Below are 14,089 nucleotides of genomic sequence, written 5' to 3'. Positions count from 1 at the left end.
GATGGGCAAGAGCCACAAAGCTAGTCTGATCAGCACCTGAACTCACCTAGCGTTTGGGAATGTGGGGGTTGGATCCAGGCCATTATTAAGGGGGACAGGTAGCTGCAAAATTCTGATTTCTATTTGAGATTGGGGTTATGTCTATCTGCTGCATGGATCCAGATACTGTGCGGGGCCGATGTAACTAGGCCACTGCACCACTGATTCCAAACATGGAGTCTGATTCTCCTCTGCCTTACACCAGCTGAGGAACCAGTTTGGTAACGATATAATGGATGAAATCTCTGGCTCAGACACCCTGACCTTTGTGGTGTTTTGGCTCTAGATCTCATAGGCCATCCAGCCAAAACTCTTGATTTAAGCACCCCTGCAACTCTGGGAAAGCTTGGACCCAAATTCAGACTTGAATTCTGCAGCCTGGGCTGGGCTCATCATCTGGGATCATCTCACTGTTGTAAGAGAGTCTAAACTCTCAGTGCACCAACACTTGTGAAAGACCCTGCAGAATTTAACAGGATCTTCAACAGAAGTCAATAGGGTTCTATAGAAATTTCACAAAATTCCATAAAAATGACTCTGCAGTTAATAGACAGTGGCATCTTTCTGTAGGTTTGGTTGACGAGGAGGCACATAATTGAGGCTGGAGCTAGGCTGCTCTCAGTGGTGGCAGATGATAGAACAAGAAGCAATGGTCTCAAGTTGCAGTGGGGGAGGTCTAGGTTGGATATCAGGAAACACTATTTCACTAGGAGGGTGGTGAAGCACTGGAATGGGTTACCTAGGGCGGTGGTGGAATCTCCTTCCTTTGAGGTTTTTAAGGCCCGGCTTGACAAAGCCCTGGCTGGGATGATTTAGTTGGTGTTGGTCCTGCTTTGAGCAGGGGGTTGGACTAGATAACCTCCTGAGGTCTCTTCCAACCCTGATATCCTATGTTTCTATGATAATTCTCCATTAATTCCATAGAATAGTTCAAAAAAGCAATAGGAAGTTGATTGTTTTCTGTTCGGTTCCAAAAGGGAAATAAATGCAGCATTTGCCCTATCACAGCTCCCATTAACACTGGTGAGAGTTCTACATGAGTGAGGACCGCCTGCTTTGGCTGTGGCTGGAGGATTTATAGTCCAAGCGTCCCCTTGTGATCAGAATAGCTACCTAAAGCCTACCCCTGCTGCATCGAGGTGAGGTTAGGGATGAGATTATAAATCCCCACGGGCTAGACGCTGGGTTTACGCCAGGGTGGCATTTGGCCCGCTAGCTCTGCAGGTGCTTTTCTGAGACACTGGGGCTGCTTCTTATATCTCTTCCCTTTCACTATGTTAATTATTTTGGCTGCTGCTCAAAATAGCAACAGCATAATGAGGAAGAAGTGCTAAGTAACCGCCTTTAACTCTGAACAAGGCACTCTTTGGGGACGGCGGAGCAGATCCTCAGCCAGCGTAAAACAGCCTCGCTCCACTGACGCCAACGAAGTGATACCTGTTGACACCAGCTGAGGATCTGGCACTCTGGGTTGGGGTCTGGGTGGACGGGTGGCGTGTCACTCTATTTGCCTGCATGAAGCATAGGAAGTCAAAGTCATTCATTTTGCTATTTACATTCCCCCTCTGGCCTCCCACAGCCTTTCTCCTCTCGGCCTGCCCTGCATCCTTGACCTTGAGAAGTCCGGTGTTAATACACTTTCCGTTTGGCCCATGGAAAGCGCCGATCTGAAATGGGGCCTCGATAAAGGCTGCTGTGGGAAGGCAGGGGCTCCCGAACTCTCACACAGGGCTTTCCCATTGAGCACTTCCTATATTGTCTCCACTCACTGGCGCAAGCTGCCAAGCAAGGATGGCAAGGAGGCTTTCCAGAACAGCTTTGCCCCTACCATGCCGCAGGGCTGTCTCTGCTGGGGTCACATGGCTTGCTCCACCCAGAGGCCAGCTCCAAGCCTGGAGAGCAATGTGCTCTGGAGATGAGGGAGCTGTTTAGCTTACTTGGCAGAGCTGCTGCAGGGGAAAGCACTGCAATCTCTTTTGCCAACACCAGCAGCTCCAGGCTCATCTGTGCTAAAGGGCTGAAGGCAAAGCCCTGGCTTCGGGTTGCAATCCATTCACAGCCCGGAGCTGCACCATTCCTTTGTAATCAGGACGCTGGTGTTTTCTCCCCCACCAATGTGATTCATGGGGCGGTGGGACCAAGAGGACGGTCTGTAAGAGGGCAGTGCCTGACAGGGCAGCAGGGGGCTGGGAAAAGGCTGGAGGACCCAGGACTGAATTAGCAGGGACGTTGGAGGGCAGAATTGCCATGGGTCCGCGGCTGGGGAGGAGGTATGCAGATGCAGAATGGTAGGGACACTGCTGGTCACAATGAATGTGCATTGGCAAGGCTGTGTGTGGGACATGTCCATAACATTGGGTCGTAATGTCTTGTTCTAGCCAGCACCATCCACCCGCACAGTTCAGGACTGTGATAGCAGAGGTGTTGCTCGCCAGGAGCGACGGGAGCTGGCAGAGCTGGATGAGCGAAGCTTGCTCTTGACTATGGTTTGTGCTAATAGTCGCAGCTCGGGAGAGGTCACCGAGAGGGATGGTGGCAGTGACAACTAGGGAGTACTGGTGGGCAGAATTTTGGGGGTCCGAGGCAGAAATAAAAACGGTGTTGCAAATCAGTGTTGAGGGGCATCTGCAGAGTTATATGGAAGTTGAGCATGGGGATACCAAGAACAGAGATGCACTGGCAGAGTTGTGTGTGTGTGGTGGGCCTCTGGACTGGCCTCTCAGGGCTGGTGCAGTTCGGGACTGGCCCAGTAGGGGGCGGGATGGTCTGGTGTATTTGGAGATATTCAGGTCTGGATGGAGGAATGCTGGCAGAGGTGTGGGGCTGCAGGGTTGGACTATCAGGAGCGTGGCTTGTCTGCATCGAGGAGCAGTGGCAGAGTCATATGTTACCTGGGCATATTCCCTTCCACGCTGCTTCTGGCTTTGCCCAGGTCTTTTGATTACTTTCTTAAAAGGGAGCGGGGCAGGAGAGTGGAGTTGGGGACATCTGGTTTTTAGGAGCCTGCATTCTGCTCCTCCGCTCTCATTGTACCAATGTGACTGGATGTGCCCCAGATAAAATCCATCTCCAGCTTATCACTTCATCAGCCACGGTGCAGACAGCTCCGCCGCTCCACTACCGAGCACCAAGCCCTGATCTCATCAGTGCTCTGCACACTTGTAACTCAAACAATAACCTCCTTCCCTGACCTACACAATTCCCAGAAATGCACAGCCTCTGCTAAAGCCTCCCTGGGGAAAAGCATGCCAGCCGGCCTGTCGGCACTAGCACAAACGGTCGCTGCCAGCCCCCGACAACCGGAGTCCACCACGTCCCTCAGCAAGGCTGGTGTGGGGATTTCTCACAGCCCGCTGCAAAACAAGGGTGTGGGCGTGGGGTGGGGGGAGCAGCAGGGGGAGCACTGGGAAAGGTTGAGATGGAATCTGGCAGTTGGCCCGTTAGTTATTGATTCTTGGGAAGATCTTCCTTGATAGATGCATTGCGGGAGCCTCAGCAGACAGATATCCATTTATTGACAGGGGTCAGCAGGTCTTCTGTTTTCGCAAATGTTTGCTGGGCGTAATTATCGTGCTCATGAAACTGAAAGACTAACAGTGCCTGCTAGGGTAGAGCAGAGTCAGGGGCTGTGCTGGCTTCCCCCCGCCCCAGCATTATTAAGTACTCCAGTCTGCAGCAGCCTCAGCACCTATTCTAATAGCACGTAGATGCCCAGACCGCAGGGTGATGGGCACGGTATAATCAGCCAGCCCCAGAGGTAGATGAGACTGGCTGCAGAGAGGCGGTGGTTCCATTTGATACTTCCCTCTTTGTAATGCTTTCTGGGCATTAACTGGTTAGCCCCAAACTCAGGAAGGTAGGGATCTGGGGGGAAAGTGACGCAGACAGAGGTGACGGCGACAGGCTCAGGGGCAGAGCTGTGGATAGAACGCAATAATTCCTGCCCCCCAGGATGCTGTTCTCACCCTAGCCAGCATCGCCGCCTGAACATTAGGGGTTAAATGGGGTTTCCTCTTGGGTGGGAGCACTGGGCTTTCTTGGACATGCCCCTTCCCAGGAGCCTTCGAGCATGGCTCCTCAAGGGGTACTACTCCCAGCTCCCCCGCCGCTCTACGGGAGCCCCGGATTCGTTCACTGGAAGGCTGGATTCAGAGCCTTTCTTGCATGCCCGGTTTCAAGAAGGGAGAAAGAGAGAATATAAGGATGGGTCCAGCTGGTTGCAGGCTGGACGTCCATTGAGTCATCCTCGGAGCCTGAGATAGAAAAGGGCCATTAGCTCCCATGAGGGGCAGGTCCCTCCTGTACCGTTCTCGTGCTTGGCCCAGCCCACACTAGTTTGAAGGGTGTGTCTACACTGCAGCTGGGAGCGAGCACCCCAGCCCGGGTCCACAGACTTGGGCTCGTGGGGTCACACCAGCTTGCTAAAAGTAGCTATGCAGACGGTGCTTTGCCATGACGGGCTTCAGAGCCTGAGCTGCAACATCGGACCCAGGCTGGGAGGCGAGCTGCAGTGTAGACATCCCTTATAGGGCCCAAGCCATGAGCCTTCTGCCATGGCCCTGAGGAGATTATCCCTTGGTCTCCCGAAGAGCCTTTTCAATCGAGGGGAGCCAGTGTCAGCCACAAGGAGGAAGCTCTGGACACCAGACCCCTTCTCCAGAAATTGCTGCCTCACATCATGTCCGCTGCGGGGACACATTGTTCATTGAAACACACAGGGAAAGCCGAGGAAGAGAGACTTGCTGGCTGCTTCTCGCTTCCTGCTTCCTTGGCTGCAGCAGCACGGGCATTGTAAGGACATCATTGTACTTGGGGGTATCTCAGGCCCCAGGATCCAGCTCATTTGTCTGATGGTAATGGATGAATTTCTGACCCGGAGCCTGGTTTTACCCCTTCCTCCCCTGGTTCTTTTTTTAGCAGGTTTCTCTCTTTCATTGTCCCTCTTTTTTTTTTTTGGAGGGGTCTTCATTAGACCTTCTGCAACCTTCCCTCTCCTTGTCAACATGCAGGGCTGTGTTGAAGTTCTCCATGCATAGGGGAACCTCTGCCTGGTGGGGCATGAACCACAGGACTTCGAGTCCAAAAGCAGCAGCTCTGCATCTTATGCCATTGCACCCTCAGCGAGTGGCTGGTTTGCAGTCCACTTATGAGCTGTCGAGCTCTACCAGGCCAAGGCTGCTCAGTGTGCCTGAGGTGACGCATGCCGTGGTGGGGAACTCTCCCCGATGTGTTGGGGCGGCAAGGCGGAGATCCACTCGTGAGGCAGTGGTGGTAAGGCTCGGAAGCTCTTTCTCTGCACGCGTCACCCCACGAAGAACAGGGGAGCAGTGGGGACGTGGCCCCAGCCCACAGAAAGGAGAAGGGGAGTTCGGAAGGGTTGTGCATCCCTCTGCGGAAAGCTCCACTCCCTACCCCGCCCACCTAGGGCCGTGCCCGAAAGACACGTTGCTGCCCTCACGAACATGACGAGGGTGGCCATGAATCAGTGGCAGAGTCAGGCTGAGAACCCAGTGACCCTAGCGGCTCAGTCTAACTCTAGGACAAACGTTTCCTCTGACCCCGGAGGAAGATCTGGAGTCACGGAAATGCAGAGGTGATTACTATTGCTGGGAACAGCCCTGTGGGGTCACAGGAAGTGGGTGGGTTGATGGAGGTGGAGGTCGGCAAAGTCTCCCTGCAGCTTCCCCTTGGTCTAAGGCAGAGTCCAGCAAATTGCCAGAGCACAGGGAGAAAGCAAAGGCCGGTGCTGGAGAATGAGCCAGCTACAGGCCTGTGCTGTGTGAACCCAGTCCTGGAGAAGCGGGTAGAGGAGGCTTCTCCCCTGGGACAGCCAGCTGTTCTTTCAGAGCATGGACTCTTCAGAGCTGGGTTCATGACGTGAGGATCTCAGCCCCATTGCAGTGGGGTGAGAGGTCAGTGAACTCCACTAGTAAGCCCCGAACCTACACACTTTGGGTTTGCACTTGTAGCAAGAGTGGCTAGTTCCAGGGCAGCAAGGGGAGATTCGCGCAGGTAAAGATGCAGCCAGGTACCTCGTGAGATCTCCAGAGCACCTCCGTGAGTTATGTGCCCAACTCCTGTTGCCTTTCCATGGCAGGGAGATGCCTGAACTACCTAGGTGCCTTTGTAAATTGCACGATCTGCCGAAAGCCCTTTGCAAATCTGGGACAAGGGCATTGAAAGGGCTAAGCAGTGTTGTGTTGTGTTTTTTTCTTGGTGGGGGGAGGGATGGTTTCATAAACCACAAAAACTCCCCCCATCTGACAGATGCCACCTTCATTCTAGTACCAAACTGAACATGAAACCGTAGGGGAGTGGTTCGCAACCTGTGGCCCGCAGGCCGCTTGTGGCCCAATCAGCACACAGCAGCGGCCCATGTGACATCCTCAGGGCCATAAGGAAGTATATATATTGTGTGGATGTGGCCTACATAACACATAGAGAGCTGCAGATGCGTCCCACGGTGGTAATAGGTTGAGAACCGCAGCCGTAGGGCGAAACCCTGCATCCACCTCTGCTCCAGAATTGGCAGGAAGAGCGCAAAACCACACAAGGTTGGTTTTATTCAGGCCCTATTAAAATCATAAGCCAAATCTACCCCCTCCGTGACTTCAGCGGGAGTCACCCCAGAGACAAGTTTGGATCAGGCCATTGAAAGCCATGTCTCTGAGCAGTACGGATGTATATTGCCTTCGATGCGTGGAGTCTGGAAGTCATTTGCCACCCAATTGGAAGACTCTGTAGGTATAATTTTGAGCTGAACTGTTTGACCGTCTCCAACCATTTGGGCTGGGAAATGATTTTCCATCTTCATCTGGTGCTGCTTCACCTCGGCCTTTCACACACACCCTCCCCTCCGTGCCTCTGTTCTTTGTGTTTTCATGGCATGGGTTCAAGACTTCACCACAGCCTGAGCCCTAAAGCGCCATACAGAGGGAGCAAAGCACTTCCTTCCTGCTCCTCTCGCTGTTTCCTGCTTGGCGCTTATTGCTATGGAAACGCAGAGACCGCCACTAGGACAACTCCTGGACAGTCTGCTGCCAGTTGCAGCTTCCCAGATGGGGAAAAGTAAAATTAAACTCGGGTGGGGGGAGGGTAGGTTGGAAATTCATGGGGTTGGGCTGGGCGGGTGGGTGTTAAAATTCATCCTCAGCGACATTTGGGGCGAATGACACCATGCAAGACTAAACAGCCAACATCTGTACAGGGAACAAACGTCCTGAAACACAATGTCTGAATTTCACACCATGTCAGTCCAAGGCCAGGGCCGACTTTAAGCATTACTCTAATTCAGTATCAAGACAAGAGCTGCCTTGCCCTCACTTACACAGAGGACGCCAACTGTGTAGGGGACGGATTGCAGCAGTCCATCAGAAGCACACACTCACCTAACACAACGAGTAGCAACACCCAAAACAAATTGATGCAAATCTACATGGAAAGAATTCATAGATTCAAAGGCCATAAGGGACCATTGTGATCATCTAGTCTGACGTCCGGTATAACACAGGCCATGGGACTTCCCTGAATTAATTACTGCTTCAAGTCCAATAGCTGCAGTTGAAGGAGAGCAGATCCTTTAGAAAAAAACATCCCATCTTCATTTACAAATTACCAGGGATGGAAAATCCACCATAACCCTTAGAAAGTTGTTCCAATGGCTAATTAAAAACTTGTGCTTAATTTCCGGTCTGGAATGGTCTAGCTTCAACTTCCAGCCTTTAAATCTTATTACCTTGTTATATCTTTAGCTGCTAGACTGAAGACTCTCTATTATCAAATGTCTGTTCCTGGTAGCTCCTTATAGACTGTGATCAAGTCATCCCTTAACCTTCTCTTTGATAAGCTAAGTAGATTGATCTCCTTGAGTCTTGCACTATCAGGCAAGTTTCCCAATCTTTTTGTGATTCTTTTCTGAACTCTCTCCAGTTTATCAACACCCTTCTGGAATCATGGAGAACCAGAACTGGACACAGGATTCCAACAGTAATCACACCAGTGCTGAATACAGAGGCAGTATAACCTCTCTACTCCTCCTTTAGATTCTCCTGTTTATACATCCAAGGATTGTATTAGCCCTTTTGCCCACAGCGTTGCATTGGGAGCTCATGTTGGGCTGATTATTTCCCGGGACCCCCAAGTCTTTTCAGAGTCACTGCTTTCCAGAACAGAGTCCCCCATCTTGTAAGTATGGCCTACATCCTTTGTTCCTCGAGGTATGACCTTACCTATGGCTCTATTGAAATTGTTGTTTGCTGGAGCCCAGTTTCCCAAGCAATCAAAATCGTTCTGTATCAGTGATTTGTCCTCTTCATTATTTACCACTCCCCCAGTCTTTGTATCATTTGCAAACTTTATCAGAGATAATTTTAAGTTTTCTTCCAAATTATTGATAACAATGTTAAATAGAATAGGGCCAAGATCTGATCCCTGCAGGACCCCACTAGAAACACACCCACTTGAAGATGATTCTCCATTTACAATTTCATTTTGAGTCAAGACCCTGATCCAATAAGGTATGTAAGCACATGACTAACCCAATTGACTTATGATGAATAAAGAATGAGATGGAGAATAATACAGAAAATACTATAATGCCATTATATTAATCAGTGCTGCAGCCTCATGCACAATACTGGTCAACCCTTGTCAAAAGGATATCACAGAATTAGAGGGAGATTAGAGATGGGTGACAAGAATGATCAAGGGCCTGGAAAAACTGTTGTATGAATAAAGATTGGAAAGATTATCTTACAAAGGAGACGAATAAGAGGGGACATGATAAAAATATATCAAATAACGAATCGCCTAGGTAATTTAGACTGAGAGGTTCTTCTCTCTCTGTCTCATAACACAAACCAAGGGGCCATCCAACGAAATTAAAAGGTGGCAAATTCAAACCTAATAAAAGGAAATACTCTTCATGTAACATGCAATGAGACAGTGGAACTCAATGCCACATTAAGTTATTGAGGATAAGAATTTAACAAGTGTTTCAAAGGGATTAGGCTTTTAAATGGATAAAAAGTATATCTAGAGTTATAACTGTCCTTGCTAACAAAAATTCTGGAAAGGACATTAAGCCTTGTGCTTCAGGGGGTAAGCCAATTTCTAACTATCAAAGACCAGGATGAGACTTGATGGAGGGGCAGATTATCTCACATCTGCCTAATGTGAGGTTCTTATACCTTCTGCTGAAGCATCTGATGCCAGCCACCCTCAGAGACAGGATACTGGGTTAGATGAACCTTGGGTCTGACCCAGTCTGACAATTCCTATGTTCCTAAGTCCATACTGAACCAGTGGTATGAAAAGAAGCTGGGCTGGTAGAACTGTAGTCACTTGGGGAGACGTATCATGTGGTTGGAAAAGAATTCATGGTATATTCACGGGCAGATTTTCATAAAATCATAGCACCGGAAGGGACCTCGAGAGGTCATCTAATCCAGTCTCCTGCACTCATGACAGGACTAAGGATTATCTAGACCATCCCTGACAGGTGTTTGTCTAACCTGCTCTTAAAAATCCCCAATAATGGAGATTCCACAAACTCCCTAGGCAATTTATTCCAGAGCTTAACCACCCTGACAGTTAGGAATTTCTTCCTAATGTCCAACCTAAACCTCCCTTGCTGCAATTTAAGCCCATTGCTTCTTGTCTTGTCCTCAGAGGTTAAGAAGAACAATTCTTCTCACTCCTTCTTGTAACAACCTTTTATGTACTTGAATGTGGGCACACAATGGCACTACAAAACACATAATTAATTAGCACTAATTGTGTGTGCAAATAAGGTGATCGTGTGCACCAAAGCCTAATTATTGATATTTTCATTGTAATTACTAATCTATGCACAATCAGGGTAACTGCATGCACAGATTAGATGCTTAGTTGTGCAAACACACTTTGCACACATCCAGGTATTCTGAAAATCAGGGCCATGCACTGTATAAATTAGAGGATCTGGATACAAGGAAACAAATCCCTGGATTTCTGACTGTCACGGTTGTATCACTTCTTTCCTGGAAATCCCCCCATGTGTTATTCAGCAGCTTTGAGAATCTCTTTCCTCCTCCAAATCAACCTGAGGCTGCAATAGATTAATGTGGACCCTGGCACAGGGGCAAACCTGCCCAGCTTGCACACATTTATCCAAATAAGCTGGAAAAGCAGTTGCTTTCAGTTCATTTCATGGCCTTTTACTAGGCAGCCAAAATCCCTCCGTTTCCTATTTCTGGCTCCGAGCCATTTTGAATGTCAGATTTCTCCTTCGAGAATACAAATATAATTGTAATAATCGGCTTGCCCCTGCTGTTGATTTTGACGGCATCCTCCTGTCTTGAGCCTGCATGAAGTGTGCCTTTTACACTGGTTATAGCGTGGCGCTCCTTCTCCCATCATTGTTGACTCCACAATGAAAACTGTTTGTATTATTCTGTCCCAGAACCTTTGCCAATTGCACATGTGTCCTGAGCTGATAGCAGCAAGCTTTGGCAAGACGAGTGCTCCATCAGATAAGAGCGCTAACCTTATTTCTTCAGCTCTAACGAGCCCCGGGGACGAAGAGGAGTTCTGGTGCTTGCTTTCTTTTGCTTCTTGCAAGTATTTTAGTCACTGGTGGGGTTCAAAGATTTAAGAAAGAGGAACTGTTATGGGGGGTGGTAGGAATTGAGGTATATAGAGAGGGTTCCTCGGGGAATGGTGTCAAAATGTGTGTTAAAAGATCCCTGGAGAGAGATATCAGGATAGAGACACCTTCTCTGGGCCTAAGCATTGGGCCATCAGCTGGCTCCTTTAGGAACTTGCTCCACCCCAGCATCCTCCGGGGTGGCCAGCCTCAGGGCAAGGCACATACATGTAGGGGTCTTCAGGAGCAAAGTGAAAGAGCAGCACTGTGAACTCCAGACCCCATCACACTCTCCCACCCCCTGCTGGACCAGCAGCAAAGGATTGAGCCGAGGATCTCGGATCCTTTGCCTAGACAACCTTTTCTCGACACTGATCTTAGCAAAGTGACGCAAGATCCCTTCCTGGTCTCACACTTCCCAACACTCTTCTGCCAAGCAGGAGCCCTGAGCTCAACCCCTGTCCCGGTCTGAGGCAGGAGCAAAGCAGAGCCGTTATTCTCCGCTGAGCACAGTTAAGGCTACAATTTAGTCATGGGTATTTTTAGTAAAAGTCATGGACAGGTCATGGGCAATAAACACAAATTCATGTCCTGTGTCCTGTAATTAAATCATGGGGAAGAGGGCTAGGGAGCATTGGGTGGGGGGGGGGCTGCTGCTGAGCGGGGGTGCCTGGGGCCAGCTGCACCAGCTGCCCAGGCCACGGCTGCTCTGGCCAGCCACCCGGGGACCGCTGCCCGGGGACCGCTGCCGGAGCAGCAGCTGATGTGGCTGTCCCCAGGGACCACCTGAGCAGCTGGCCCCAGAGCCAGCTGCTTGGGCGGCCCTGGGGTCAGCCACACTGGCCCCTGCAGAAGTCACGGAGGTCACGGAAAGTCACAGAATCCGTAACTTCTGCAACCTCTGTGGCAGACGCAGATGCCCTAATTATTGTAAGATCTCCACTGTGCCAGTCGATGACCCCCAGCCACCAGTGACCTCCATCCCCTCGGGTCAATAACCTCCTGCTCCCTTCCTCCACAGAAGAGAACCCTCTTGGCTTCCAGATCCCTGGTACTGCCCGTATAGCCACTCACACCTCCATCTGTCACAAATAGCCGTCACCCCTCCCCACCCCTGCATTTCTCTGCCTTTCTTCTGGCCGTCTCTCACTCACCAGTGCAGCGCAGCATCCGCTCATGACTGATCGCGAGTTTGGCCCCAGCTCCAGGGCTCGAATGATTCTGTGAGAATGTCCACTTCCTTTTCGAAAAGCACATTTCTAGCCTTCATCCGTGCAACAGAAAAGCCTGAGCACGTGCCCTGAGTGAGGCCTGACGTCTCACAAGCCTGGAGGCAAAGAAAAAAGAACGCAGCAGTTACCCCTTTGACATTTGGTTAAGCCAATACCATGATTTTTTGAGGCCTGGCTCAAAATTTGTGAGCATTCACACATGGTATTGCCAACCCCTATCATGGCTTACAGCATACCCAGTGAATGGGAATCAGTGCAGAGACTAGACCCTATGTCCTTGTTGGGGTGCAGGGCAGGGGTACAGTGGAGGCCAAGTGCTAGCCAAGTACCAGTGAGAATTGCTTGAGGCAGTGACTAGGGCACTAGCCTATGGTTTACATACACAGACCTCCATTCATGTCACTGCTTCACCATAGACTTCCTGGGTGAGCCTCTCTGGGCCTCAGTTCCCATCTGTACATTGGGGATAATAGCACTGCCCCGCCTCCCGGGGCACTGGGAGGGTCAATGCATTAAAGCTAGTAAGGTGCTCGGATACTGTGGTGGTAGGGGCAAGATCAGAGCCACAGGCAGGCTTGACTGGGAGCCCCGCGGCGGTGGGAGCACCCACCCTGCACGGGAGCATCGCTTTTCTCGGGATTGAGCCTGGCAGTTGGGCGGAAGCCTGGGGCTGGCTTATCTTAGGAGGCGTCAGCGCTGGCTCCGAAACCCAGTGCCGAAAGGGAAAAGCGTTTCTCCACTTGAACCTCTCGGCTAGAGCTGCAGCTGCCAAGGCCCGAAAAGAAAAGGCATCGTCATCTCACAGAAAACTCCAGGGCCTTTCCCCCCCCCCACCCTTCCCCACCAGGAAAGAAGCACTCGGTCAAAATGACCCCGGCACATCCTGTCCCTCGGCTGGGAGACCCTTCGTTATGGAGTGAGGTGAGATCCAGGTTGTTCCCTCTCCTCCAGCCCCTGGAACCGCGCTGAGTAATCAGCCCAGCGACTCCACACGAGGCTCCAGCACCACGTAATGCTGTCAGCTTCCTTCTGGCCCTTTCCTTTCCGCTGACTTCCCCTCCCAGCCCTCTGGTTATGGGAATAGCCAGGGGTCGTGGCAGAGGAAGCTGGGAGGGCCCACCAGCCTTTCCTTTTGCAGGCACCGCTGTCAGACAATAATCTGCTCTTTGCACTCCTAGTGGTTCCTTCCAAAGAGCTTTACTGACAATAGGACGGGCTTCACCCCGGACAGTGGGCCGCCACTCATCATTATTATTTGTATTACCGTAGCGCCTAGGTGCCTCAGTCCTGGGCCAGGACCCAGTTGCGCTAGGCGCTGGATAGACATGGAACAAAAAGACAGTCCCTGTCCCAGAGAGCTGACACTCTAAGTATGAGGTAAGAAACAACGGTTAGATACAGAGCGACAGGGGAACAGAAGGAAGCGATGAGACAGTATTGATTCACGTGCCAGGCAGTGGTTTCAGCACAGCTGTGCAGCCTCTCTGTTGTCAGATTCTTAAGTGGTGCGCCTGATCCTTGTGCTGGCTGACTGCCCAGTGGGAATTTCACCCAGTGAGGAATTCAACCTGCTGCCCCCTGAGAGGTGGGTCGTAACATTATCTCCATTTCACAAATGGGGAAACTGAGGCACAGTGCTGTGACGTGAATTACCTGAGGCCACAGGGCAAGTCTGTTACAAGACCTGAAAGAGACACCATTTCTCTTTAGCCACAAACATGTGCTCTAGCAATTGGACGTTTCCTGCCCAGCCTTGGGTGAATAGGAGGTGAATGTCCACTGCACTGATATCTATAGGCTGCCTCGCAGTCTGCAACCCATAAAGAAAATTAGCCATATTTGAGTTTAAATCTATTAGGCATGGTCATATATACATCATGCACTGAGAATATTACCTAGCTGGCCACATTTCAGGATATTTGCAATGTATTCCACTGTCTCATACATAAAGAATAACACATGATCTGTGGATGTTGCATATCACATAGCCATACAGTCGCATGATTTGCCATAGCAGATTGGACAAATGGCCCCTCAAATCCATTTTCCTCTCTCTAGCAGGCGTTTAATTCCTGATGTTTCTGACGACGGTGACTTTGCCTCCAGTACACCAACCAGCCTCTGGACAAAGCTATGCTTTGGAAGAAGAGGTCCCTTCCTACCCCAGAGTCAATCCACTAATTCTTGGAATCAT

The sequence above is a fragment of the Lepidochelys olivacea genome, assembly GCF_965140295.1.
Source record: "Lepidochelys olivacea isolate rLepOli2 genome assembly, chromosome: 13".
Lineage (NCBI taxonomy): Eukaryota > Metazoa > Chordata > Testudines > Cheloniidae > Lepidochelys > Lepidochelys olivacea.
The sequence above is the reverse complement of the archived record's forward strand: the minus strand, read 5'-3'. Positions refer to the sequence as shown.